The 13,543-nt window shown below is 45.3% G+C and overlaps 1 long non-coding RNA gene across 1 annotated transcript; it reads right to left on the bottom strand.

Moving 5' to 3' along the window:
- Positions 1 to 8,303: 8,303 nt before the first annotated feature.
- LOC135376388 (uncharacterized) lies at positions 8,304 to 9,623 on the bottom strand. Its single transcript, XR_010417673.1, has 3 exons — positions 9,393 to 9,623; positions 9,145 to 9,170; positions 8,304 to 8,714 (listed from the first exon to the last, which is right to left on the bottom strand). It is a non-coding gene; the product is annotated as an uncharacterized LOC135376388 (long non-coding RNA).
- Positions 9,624 to 13,543: the final 3,920 nt, after the last annotated feature.

Below are 13,543 nucleotides of genomic sequence, written 5' to 3'. Positions count from 1 at the left end.
ACCTTTTCAGTGACTTTCGTCTTTCACCAAAAAAAAGGGCGTTCGCGAATTTCGCGAAAAATAGGCCCTAACGAAAATTACTACTTATACATAGGCCTGACTTTTTAGGGTTTAACCCGTATCCGCCCGATATTTACCCCCCGAACGAAATCTGTAAAATTCGGGGTTTAACCCGAATCTACCCGAAAACATCCGGGTCGCGTGGCACAATCATAAGCGTGCATTAAAATAAAGTTTGATAACATTGCTAAACATTAGTTGCATGTTAAGACAAATTGTTATTAAACACAAAAAAATCACCGAATACACCCGAATTCCTGACGACAGAATATGCCCGTAACGGGATTTAACCCGAATACACCGAATTTTCAAATGAAAAATATTCACCGATATTTACCCCCCCCGAATTTAGCCAAAAATAAAACCCGAAAAAGTCAGGCCCTACTTATACAGTAGCCCCCTTTTGCCTCTCATAGTTCTTAAGGGTATAAAGTAGCTGTAAAGGAGAGGGCATTGCTCCCTATGCAACGCAATGTCCTACTTTCAAAGTCCTCCCGTAGAATGTGGAGAGGGGCCTGCCCTCCGTAACCGATACCGTACGTAATAACGAGACAAAAAATACATGGGCTACATGCAGGTTTGTACCTTGCTGGACCGTCCCTTGTACGAAAAGCGAGTTTCCATACTACAGTAGAATCTCGATGATACGTACACGGATTATACGAATTTCGGGATGATACGAATTCTTTTCCATTCCCGGCCGGAATGCCTATTCTTCCCATGTACTAGAGTTCGGATGATACGAAACGCGTTATCATGCCTATACGGATGATACGAATGAGCCGAGGATGCGACAGAGGGTTCGGTCCCCCGTGTACACGCGAGCGCGCGAGTCATGCTGCTGAGGCCATTCGAAAAGGGAGGGGCGATCCTCACCACGAACTCCCTACATACATGTAGCGCAATGCGCAGAACACGTGGAGGGAAACATAACAGGACACTAGTGGCCATCATTACGCGTCACCATTCCGCAGGTCGGCTTCACTAACATCCTGCGTGCTTTAGGAGAAGCTCGCTTTAGACCGCTGTTGCGCGACTCGCTGGGTGAAAAGCACGTGCTACGTCTTTTGAATCAACTCGCGTATTTTGGCAGCATTGGCCAAAAACGGAGACACAAAAGCCGTTACAACCGACCTCTTTCATTGACAGTGATGGAAAATGAACAGTCACTGTCTATTTTTCTCGCTCTCAATTTTTTTTGGTTTAATTCGTTTGATACGAATTTCGGATGATACAAATTTTTTCCGCGACCCCGTGAGATTCGAATCATCGAGATTCTACTGTAACGAGGCGAAATATCGATTCATTCACAAACTCGAGTAGTCCATATACCAACGGGTCCATGTTAACGAGGCACAGAGTGTACACAGTTGGCCATGCATGTGGAGATGAGTGCCTTGGAGCTAAGAGAAATTGAGTGCCTTTATCAAAAGTCACAAAAACTTGACATGTGGTTTACAATGAAAGATACATTGTTTTCGTCCCTACTGCAAGGAGGGTCGACAAGCCGTCTATCAACCTTTCCTTCCGTCAGCTTCTTTCACTCGACCTCTTCTACGCGCGACTGTGATGAGGTTTTACAGTTGTGGGCCGTTGTGTAACACCTGTCACACGGGGAGTCTTATAAGGACCCTTGAAGGAGCACTGGAACCAGTTCTTCCAGAGAGGTTGACATGTTACACGTTGGGTGGTGCTGAAGTCACTGAATAGCTTCGGCCAGGGTATCGCATTTCTTTTCCCCGGCACTATATGCCGACAGCCGTCTGGCAACATTGAGGGCGCCACTCTCCCGTTGAACAAAATCTGCAACTCTGCGGCATCTTGTTGCACGCCAGTGGAACTGCACACTCCTAAAGATGAACTTCACCGCATGGTACGCTCCTAGCCAACTACCATCCCTAGTGACATCCTCCTCGCCCCTGATCTGTTGAAAACGGGTGGCGTACGCCTCTTTTGTACCAATTATGTACTGCATAAGCGGTACAAAAAAGGTCTCCTGTTTTCAACAAATCAGGGGAGAGACCTGTGTCATTCAGGGTGATGGTTGGCTAAGAGCATGCTATATTGTGAAGTTCATTTTTAAGAGTGCAATTTCTTTCCTCCCAGGCAAAGCTACTGTATGTTGCGACAAACTTATTTCACATCGCGAATTGCAGCTTGTTGACCGTAACACCACATACAATTTTGTTTAGTGGGCCTAGGCCCATTCGTCGTCAAGGGAGACGCGAGAGCGTGGTCGAATAAAGAAGAACGAACTAATGTCTACGGATAGCATCAGTCATTAACATAGCCGATGAACTTAACGGAGTCAATATGGCGTCCTCACGTGGCGCCCCCTGGCGTAGAACTTGCAGTTGCACATCAGTTGCACGAGTGTGAAGCTATTCAGTGACTCCGGGTGGTGCTATTCAATGGTCATTGCTTCCAAAGGTCATTGAGGCCATGCAATGATGTGCAACTTGCACATCGGTTGCACTACTCTGAAACTATTCAGTGACTCTGGGAGGTCCTATTCAACAGTCACTGCTTCCAATGGCCATTGAGTCCCCCCATGTAACTTGCAGTTGCACATCAGTTGCACTACTTTGAAGCTATTCAGTGACTCTGGGTGGGCTCTTGAGCGACTCTTGGCTCTTGAGCTCTTGGGCTCTTGAGGGCCCCCGTGTGACCGGGGTACACAGGGTTGCGTACGGAAATGAGACCAGTTCCCGTCGACATACAGACAGTCCGAAATGCCCTTTCCAGAACGGTCATGTACAGGAGTGGTCTCAAGCGACCAACAGCTGCCATGTGTCTCTGCACATGCAGTCCCACTTGCAACGTGCGACCACAAGCGTGTTCGCGCTCAAGTCTCTCTCACACGTGAACTGTCTTCAAATGTTTCGTCAAGGAGCACTTTTGTGAGAAGCCCCTTGAGCAGACCTCGCACACGTACGGCCTATCTCCAGTATGAGTTCTCTCATGTTTCCGTATATAGTCTGCCCTGTCACTGGAGTAGTCGCAGAACTGACACTGGTGCTTGCCTCTCTTTGAGCGGTGCTTGGTGTTCCGGTGCTTCCTGAGCAACTCCTCCGAGGGGAACAGACCACTACATTGATGGCAGTTGAAGGAATCTTCCTTATCCTCCTGGGTGTTACCTGTGGGACGAAGAAATGGCAATGGCCCTGTCATTCAATACCAGCAAATACAGTGCAATTCCGCTAATAGACCTCTCCCCGCTTGCAAACAAATGATGTCAACAGCGCCGCCAACCTGCTAGACTGGAACTACTACAGTAAAACCCGCGGATAGCGATATCCCTCATAAAACGATGGTTCATTACCGTCAAAATAAACATTGGTTCTATAGGGAAACGACCCGCGTATAGCGATGGAGACCGCGGTTCCGAGTATTCGTATAACGATGTTGGACGCTGTCTCGTGCGCGTAACCACGCGGCGATGTTCGCCGCGATACGATACAGTAGAGTCTCGATGCTACGAATCTCACGGGGTAGCGGAAAAAATTCGTATCACCCGAAATTCACATGAAAAGAATTAAACCAAAATAAAAATTGAGGCAAGAAAATAGACAGCGACTGTTCATTTTCCAATACTGTCAGTGAAAGAGGTAGGTGGTAATGCTTTTATGTCTCCATATTTGGCCAATGCTGCTCAAATTCGCGAGATGATTCAAAAGGCCTAGCACGTGCTTTCCACCCGCGAGTCGCGCGACAGCGTTCTAAAGCGAGCTCCTCCTAGAGCACGCAGGCGTTAGGTGAAGCCGACTTACGGTATGGTGACGTGTAGTGTTGCCAGAAGTTGTCCTGCTATGCTGTCTGGTTCCCTCCACGAGTTCTGATCGCTGTTTTCCCAAGCCACTGTGATGTCACACAGCTTCGCGTTCATTTTTTTTTGTTTCTTTCAGCATCTGTTTCTTTTTTTTTTTTTTTGCTACACGCGAGGACGCGCTATTTAGGTCAGCCTTCGTTTAACGATGTACCCCGTATAACGATGGAATTCACGATTACCGTCAATATTGTTATACGCGGGTTTCACTGTATAGCAAAAATCAATAACTCACAAGAAAGCCACGTTTAAGCATAGCTTTTGATATTGTAAGGTTTTTATGCAATTCCTTACAAAATATTATTTGTATGCCCTTGTTTTTAGTATAGTACCGTTCTACCTAGAGATGCGGAGCCTCAGAAAAAAAAACCCGGAAATTTTGGGGGAAAACCATTCTTTTCGGGTTTTTTCCTCGTCTCCGGAAAAATAGTCCAAAATTTCCAGGCGACAAAATTAAAAAATGTAAATTTTCGTGCCTTCGATGGGTTCCAATCCACCAACAGTGCCTTAGGTGCGTCTAATCCGCCAACAACCACCAACTTAGAGCTCCTTCCGGCTGCTCCAAGCGATCGCCCTCGCGTTCACGTAATGTTGGAGTTCTGGTCGGAGTGGACGGGTTGTTCCAATTACCTATCGCTGAGTAGACAGCAGTGTCATAGGATGCTCTGCTCTGCATTTATGCCTAGAGGGTGAACACTATTGAAGATTCTAGCTCATTGTATGCTGTGGCTTGGCCAGCAATGCTTCGACTCAGCAGTAACCGCGTTTGTTTCCATTTTTTCAAATTTTTCGGGAAAAAACAGTTTTCAAGCGATTCAAAATTTCCGGAAATTTTGCATGTCTAGTCCTACCATAGTATAGGTGGGGTGCATGTGACGTCAAGCAGAATGCTATGCGTTGCACATTGAGCATGACTATTTCACATCTTTGTGTTCCTACAAAACGCAAGGAGCAATGTTTCGTTTCGTTTTTTACTGATAAAAGTGCTTTCCCACCTGATGTAACCCGATTTTGCCGTTTTACGGCTCCTGAAATAAAACCCGATTTTCGAGAAAAATAAACGCGAAAACACAAGGCCCTGCATATATGTCCACAATGTTATCTCTTCCAAAGCTTACGACGTTCTAGTTGGAATGTGCACCAAGAGGTGGAGACGTGAGCAGATTATGTGGAGCGTGGTCGCGGTGAAGCGCAAAAGGACGTAATTCAGTGGTGTAATTCATTGGTGCAAGGACATAATCCATTGGTGGATAAGGGAATGGAAGAGCGTCCTTTTGTGCTTCACTGCGACCAGCCGCGACAAAAGTACGTAAACCGAAACCAATTAATTACTGCAACAAATGACCCGCTTCGGTGGCAGATTTTTCTCTAAAAGGTGTCCACTGAAGGTCCCAAAAGAGGTAGTACCCATTTTAATGCCGACAGCACCTTGCTTTAGAAGTTACGCTTTTTTACAAAACTCATTTGCATTTTTATTTTAATAATGAGCGCCTCCCACTCATTCACACGGTGTGCAGCTTGTAGGTGGTATCGGACAGATACTTGTAAAAAAGAAAGTTCATCGATTGGTGCACCTGTTCGCGCATTATTTAGCCCGGGGATTTAACTGAAACACCCGGTATAGAGCCTGAAGTTTTCGGGAAATATTTTTTTCTAAATTCGGAGGGGTAAAAATTGGGCAAATAAACATGTGCTCTAAATTCGTGCGAAAAAATTTGGGTGGAAAAACTTCCAGTATGCTAAATTCGGGCTCAGTTACTCAAACTAACTGTCCTGGTTTGGTACAAACGGTGATGTAACTGCATTTTTCTGCCAAACAAGCCAAGTGTGCATTCCCACAGACTTCTCAGTGAGGGCGATTTGCCGGGTAAATATCGGGTTCCACCCTAAAGAGGCAACCTTCAATTCGCGGTGCAAATTTGGGGAAGAATAAGGTTAAACCCTAAAACTTCAGGCTCTAATTATATATTACAGGAAAAAGAGCACTTAAGAGTCGTGCTATCGTCACATCCTTACGCTTCTGTTAGCTAGTTTCGCCTTTTCCTATTTGTCTGGAAGCACGTAGTGTTTTTGACTTACGAAAGGTACAACTTGCCGTCCTTGCGTATAAATTCATAAATGTGGTCTGCAATTCATCAATAATCTCTTTCCAACTTTATTTGTCAGCATACTCACTTCATACTGACAGCGTTACTCTGACACTTCCAATTTCCAGAACCAATTTCGTGTAGTTTACGGTTGCCAAGCTGCGGAACGTTTCGCCCTTGGCCAGACTACCTCCATTCGTAAATTTAAACAGGGAGTCAAAGTGTTCCTTTCTACTGGTAATGGCATTAACTAATTTTTTCGACATCGTCAGATTTTTATTTCTAGTTTCAAAACGTCTTTATCGTTACTTTGCTCTATCTTCACAAGACGGTGACACTTTGTAACATTTTTCCCACCAGCTCCCATGACGTAGTGCTTAAGATAGCGTAGGTTTCATTAAGCATTGTAAAGTTTAAATAAATTCAATTCAATTCAATTCAAGATGATCGCTTTCCACGCCGAGACTCGGAGGGTGACACGGGTTCGAATCCCGTCACCGGCTATGTTTCCAGACTTTCCAGACGAAATGTCGGCAACAGTTCCCTCTGAAGTCGGCCCAGGATGCATATACTAACCACCCCCTGTCCCCCACTCCTTCCTCCTGTCCTCTCTCCATCTATCTACATCTGTACGCCGCTCATAGCCATAGTTGCTTCACGACGCTAACACAAAATTAAAAACAAAAAAAAGTTCTTTTGTATCTGGGACAGTGTCCGGAGGGCGGTTTATCCTGCAGTCCCGTTTCTTACATGTTTAATGCTAATTAATAAATAAAGAAATATAGAAAGGACATCCACTGTGTCCAACTCACTCGATTCCTTGGAATCCTCCTTTCCCGAAGGTGCTTCCTTTGGTGATCCCGTAGACGGTCTTCCTCGCGAGAGAAACCTCCGTAGAGCAAGCAGATGCTCCCGTCTCCGCAGCTGACGTTTCATGTGCGCTATGAGGGCATTCCTGTGTGCAAATCTCGCGGAACATGCTTCGCAAACGCAAGAGTTCTCTTCTGTGTCAGTGCTCTGGCGGACCTCAGGGTGGGCCGTCTCCACGCCGGAGCGATCGTCGAACGGACACTCCGACGTCATTTCCTTGGCCTCGTGTCGCTTCCTGGACTTGTCCTCCAAGTCCGGGGAGACCCTCGGGAAGAGTTCGGGAAAACGTTCGGACGAAGAACGTTCCCGCTTTTCTTTTTCGCCTGTGACACAAAGAAGATGCAGTTTTTGAAGCTTTTTGGCTGTATCCTCTCACCAGGTGTCATTGGTGAAATAAATTATTATTATTATTATTAAGATCACGTGCATCAAACAGTATGGTATATTCTATATCAGAACAACAGTGGAGACTGTACGCCAATTGAAATATACTCACTCAAAGTGCACATACAGCAGTAAAATTATGAAGTTAAATCATGAAATAGAAACAGTATTAATTTAGGGCCCGACTTTTTCGGGTTTTATTTTTGGCCAAATTCGGGGGTAAATATCGGGTGATATTTTTCATTCGAAAATTCGGGTGTATTCGGGTTAAATCCCGTTATGGCATATTCTGTCATCAGGAATTCGGGTGTATTCGGGTGATTTTTTTTTTTGTTTACTAAAAATTTGTCTTAACATGGAACTAATGTTTAGCAATGTTATCAAACTTTATTTTAATGCTCGCTTATGAGTGTGCCACGCGACCCGGATGTTTTCGGGTAGATTCGGGTTAAACCCGAATTTTACTGATTTCGTTCGGGGGGTAAATATCGGGCGGATACGGGTTTAACCCTAAAAAGTCAGGCCCTAAGAAATTATTTGCTTGTCCCCATGCACCATATTTAAAGGTTGCAAAAGTCCACCTGATCCATGCATCATTCTCTGCAAGGATACCATTTAGTATACTCAGTGATGAGCAAACTTCCTCAAAATTCTACTTAAAGTAAAGTACCAAGCCCTGTTGTTCTTTAAGTGCAGTACAATGTTGCATAGTACAAATGTACTTAAAGTGTGAAGACATTAGCAAAGTACTTTAAAGTGCTCCTCAAGTACAATACAAATTTAGATTGTGTCACTGGTCGCTGAACCGGAACCGAAACAAACCGAAAAACGTTTTTCGGTTCGACACTCTGCCTTTGACTCTGATGCTCCACCTCAGCGCCTCCTCATGAGTGAACACGGACCAGCACAATCGGGAAAATTCTCCCCACTCAGTCCAGGAGGACACGTTGATGAAGACTACACTTGTTTACGTATATATTGTTTACAGTATATTATATATTGTATATAGAAATGATTTTGCAACATATTTTGCGTTTGTAGTGCCGCTTGGGGTACTTGAAAGGAAAGCACAGAAGAAAAATACTGAAATTTAAATGTACTTTAAGTAAAGTACAAGCACTGAAATATGTACGTATAGCAGTAATTGGTACTTCAAGTACATCCCATACAACAGTCTTACTTATTCACACCCTCGCCTCAAAAAACATGGTTCAGGGCAGGGGAGAACACAAGCCAGCACGATCACAAGGACCCCCCCCCCCCCAGTCAGTTCAGGAAGAGGACATATCACACATGTTCACGCATACTGTTCAGCACATCACATCTGCAGTCACATCACCTATTACATCATATCATATATTTCACAGCAACACACACTGTGGAGCTTTAAAAGATCTCATGTAAGCTGCACTCTGCGTAGACGATGTTTCAGATGAAATGCACGCTGAAGCGTTCGAAGGAATAATCTTCTCGCCCGTCTTCGGTGCCTGTAAGACAAAGGTGCTCACGTGATTATCAACCAGTGCAGTACTACACTCTTAAAAAAAAAAAGGGCGTACTTTAACTCCTTTCCTTGCCACATATATCACTCCCTTTTTGAGAGTAACTGTATTCTCTAGTAGGGAGTGATATATGTGGCAAGAAAAAGGAGTTAAAGTACACCCTTTTTTAAGAGTGTAGGTGATCGTCTTCTCAACAACACTTACACTTGCAAACTATAGTGAATGATATCATATAGCTCTATAAACTTAATATTGTAAACATAATTTTCCACACTGTGATTAAATTTTCTGCAGCCTGTCAACAAGCGCAGGTGTAATGGAGACTTCATTCCAAAGTGGAAATGAATAGAGATGACAGCTCCCTTCTTATCAGCTGTGGCCCCGGGGAAAAGAAATATTCGCTTATTTGTCATACCTTGTCATACGATGTCCTTGCTTCACCTGTAGACAAAAGTACAGATATGACTTACATATTTGGTGCGGTAAAAGTGAAGTTTCACGCGAAGTTCGAGGCATGTTATTGTGCGAAAGCACGTGTAGCAACGCAATGCGTGAAGTCCTAAATATCACTTCGGCTGCCTCCTAATTCACACGAATCTGCAGCGAGACGACGACACATCAGAAAGGTAGTTCACACTACATAAATATTGGGTCACTACCTACACCGTAGTTCGGATTTGGTTCCTATGTCCCGCTTGTACCTTCTCTTGGTTCGGCCGGCCTTCAACTGGTTACTTTGAAGATACTGCGCGTGGCACAGTAGCTTGCGTCACAGATTCACAGATATTCACAGTATGAAGAGATGAAAGGATGACACAACTCCGACAACCACCAACAACTGACACATTGACGCCAACTGGCCATGCCGACTTACTTTTCAAAACCTTCAAAACAGACAAGAGTACAGACAAACAGACAGACAAGTTCTGATGCCGATGGTGCTCGGTAAGATATCGCTTCATGTTTCGGTTTTGTTATGATTGCGCATTTTCCATGATACTCCGCTATCAGATGTTCTTTCGAGACTTATCTTGTTGACATGTTTTTATCTACCTGTTTCCTGTAGCCGCAAGGCGGTTTCCGTCGACGGATTCCCTGAATGGAAGTTTTGAGTAATAAAGGGTTGCGGTTGGTTTGGAACGAGGCAGGATGGTCCCTCATATTTGATCGGCGGCATAACAGGTTTCAATACTGATATTTATATATTGTGTGATATTTAACAAAAAAAGGAATTCTACGCTCCAACGGAATTATAGTCAGCGACACAAGGACCACAAGGACCGTGATCGGACCACGGTTTTTCTGGCAGTAACACCGGGTGCACGTACTGAGCGGCGAACGTCGCAACAGGATGCCGAGATTGTTGTCATTCTGTCAGGGGCATTCTAGAGATTAAAACATACACATGGGAAGGTATGCAACTGTTAAAACACTTACATATTATCTATGTGATCAGAATATAATCGGACGAGATTAATTAATGCGGTGTATTCTTGCAACATTTTCGAAAACTTGTGCATGCGTGTGCCGTTTCAGAACTTTATAGCATGACCATTTGCGTCGAGCTTGTACTCGGTGGTTTATATACGAATTTCCGATTAAAAGCACTAGAATGGAGAAATTTCTTCGTCCATATATTTCACTTCACTTTCTACTTTTGCATACATTCTTCAAAATTTCATTCGTCAAAAATTTGGATTTAGTATGAGAGAACTGATGTTCTGAGGCTGGAACAACATAGAAAGGAAAAATCCAGAAGGTGTGGGTTCGAGTCCTACAGCTGGCTAATCTTTTCAGTGACTTCCATCTTTCACTGGATTTAATAATAATAATTGGGTGTTTACGTCGCGAGACAACTGAGATCATGAGCGACGCCACAGCGGTCGGTCTGTGGATTGCTTTTGCCCACCTGAGGGTTCTTTAACGTGCAATGAAAGCTCATCACACGGCACCCCGTATTTAACGTCCCTCGCGGAAGACGGCGTGTCTAAGCAACTTGTACCCTGCCACCAAGTTGCTGGCGTCCTCGGCCGGGTTCGAACCCGCGATCTCGGGATCAGAAGGCGAACACGCTACCGACTTAGCCACCGAGGCCGGTTTTCACTGGATTTAGTTTTTCATACTCTCCAGTCAATAGACCTCTCCGCGTTTGTGAACAAACGACGTCATAGTGTTCGACAGCGCCAGTTGGACTACCCAGTTGAACGCCAGTTGGGGTTGAACTACTCTCGAAGCTAGGTGCAAACAAGGTCGCGCCCGAAAGTCACGGTCTTGAGGGGATTACGATATGGTCCCTGAAAGGGACGCTACCTTCGGTCCTACTTTTCTTTTAATGGGAGGCAGCGAACAAGTGCCCATTCGTGGAACCCCGCCCTCCCCTTCCGATCTGTTTCGGTTTCAAGTCTGTCTACCAACGACACGATGGTGTTTCTCGGGTAGAGCTTTTGTAGCCCTGGAGGCTAAAAACGTTCCAGATGAGAGAACTGATGTTCTGAGGCTGGAACACCATAGAAAGGACAAATACATACAAAGCCAGTAAATCCAGCCGGTAAGCCAGAAGACGTGTGTTCGAGTCCTACAGCTGGCTAACGTTTTCAGTGACTTCCATCTTTCATACTTCCATGAATTGCCTCTTGTAAGCACTTTAGTGGACCTATTTGTGTATTTAGAGTACTGTATTTAAAATACCGCGTTTTAAATATGGTTTACGGTATTTCGGTACCTTACCTAGTATTTTTCTTAGATGTATTTGTACTTTTTTGTGGTATTTTCTACTGAATACTCTAATTACTTTATCGATCTCTTTGTCAAACGTTTCTTTGTCTGGTCTTTTCATTCCCCTGCTTACTTGGGCAGGAAAAATGACCCAAACAGAAATTAAGGATCCGTATGGCAAAAAAAAGACCCACCAGTGGATCTTCTTCCCCTATGGATCTTTTTCCCTCTGTCACGTGACCCTGTTGGAACTTCTTTGCGTTGTACAGTTGGTAGTTCGTATTGAGACTTGGGGCACGCGCGTTTTCATAGCAATGTGCTGTGCAATATTTGTGTAACATTTTCCTTCCTGCTAAGAAGCAAGGTAGGGCCTATATTTATATTTATTTGCCGTATTTTCCGGTGTATAACGCGCGCGTTATACAGTAAAAAAGTGTTCTGAAGAGGTCCTGCGCGTTATCTAACGGTGCGCGTGATACACGGAAATATTTTCCTGCAGAGTTCCTTTTCAGGTCGGTGACGTACAAATTCTATCCTCTTCCAGAGTGTGATGTGGCTTTTCTCCCCATATCTCTCAGGGTCAGTTGACAAAACTGTCGAAAGGGCACTGAACTTCATAAAAGGTTAATGATGCTGCTTAAAGTGACAGTCCGGTCGAAAACATAGGTCTGGGAAACACCGCCTTATGATTTCTAATACTCCTCACGACAACTGTGCAAAAGATTTCAGAAGAAATCGTATCGCACGATTTATAATCGACTTTTTTCTATGCCGCAGTTGGTCCCGAGTAAAGGCCGCAGCGAGCTCTCGCGTGACGTGCATAAGAGCAATGCCGCACGTGACTTGCGCATGCCTGCTTGCGCGATAGTTGATTGTTGCGTGCTAGCATTTGTCCATTATGATGTTTTTGAGTAGCAATCACGCGTTATGTAGACGCGTTATGTCCATGTTTAATGCGTGTGTTGATGTGTCGGACAGATTGCTATCATTCCAATGCACACGTCAGCCAGTGTAGACAGGGGGTGTATAAAATATGATATCGCGGATAGCGCAGGCTTTTCGTGTTTACTGCGTGTTTGGACGGCGGGGCTGCGGCAAAATTTCGTCGTTTAGGCTTATCACGCGCTGAACTGATTCGAACTGTGAAAATATGATATCGCTGATAGCGCAGGCTTTTCGTGTTTACTGCGTGCTTGGACGGCGGGGCTGCGGCAAAATTTCGTCATTTAGGCTTAGCCCGATCACGCGCTCAACTGATTGGAACTGTGAAAATATGATATCGCAGGCTTGTCGTGTGTACTGCGTGTTTGGGAGGGGGGGGGGGGTAGGGCTGCTGTTGCAAAATTTCGTCGGTTAGGCTTAGCCCGACCACGCGCTGAAGTGATTGGCACTGTGCCAAAAAGATATCCAGGGTAGCCCAGGTTTTTCGCGTACGTGTTTTGACGAGGGGACTTCGGCGAGATTTCGTCGTTTAGGCTTAGCCCGATCACGCGCTCAACTGATTCGAACTGTGAAAATATGATATCGCTAATAGCGCCCGGTGTTCGTAATTGTTGTACTGCCTTCGCGTCATCGCGTTCCCCTGGTGGCGGCGGTGCTGCGAGCGGCACCACACGGGAGAGATGGCGATCCGATAACCAGGCATCGTCTGCTAGCGCCGAATTTCTATTCCTCTCCGCATTCCTATGAAAGCGCTGTCACGTCTACGCATTTGGAGCTAGCAGACGACGCGCAGTTATCGGATCGCCATCTCTCGCGTGTGGCGGCGCTCGCAACTCCCCCGTCAGCAGGGGGGAACGGAAGTGATTTGCTTGTCGGTGGTGGTGAGCGCCCTCTCCCTTTGCCGCGGAAACCAGTTATCGCCAGTTGCTCCGGAGAATTGGGGGTGGAAGAGGCGGTCGGGCCAGGTGCAATGTTTCCCGTCAACCGTTCGGTTCTTTCTAACGGGGTGAAAAAATTTCCGCGGTAATTATGACTCTATTGCGGTGAGTGCGTTCTGTTCATGTTTAATGCGTGTGTTGATGTGTCGGACAGATTGCTATCATTCCAATGCACACGTCAGCCAGTGTAGACAGGGGATGTAACCTTTGGCGATGAAT

The sequence above is a fragment of the Ornithodoros turicata genome, unplaced genomic scaffold (assembly GCF_037126465.1).
Source record: "Ornithodoros turicata isolate Travis unplaced genomic scaffold, ASM3712646v1 ctg00001071.1, whole genome shotgun sequence".
Lineage (NCBI taxonomy): Eukaryota > Metazoa > Arthropoda > Arachnida > Ixodida > Argasidae > Ornithodoros > Ornithodoros turicata.
The sequence above is the reverse complement of the archived record's forward strand: the minus strand, read 5'-3'. Positions and strand labels throughout refer to the sequence as shown.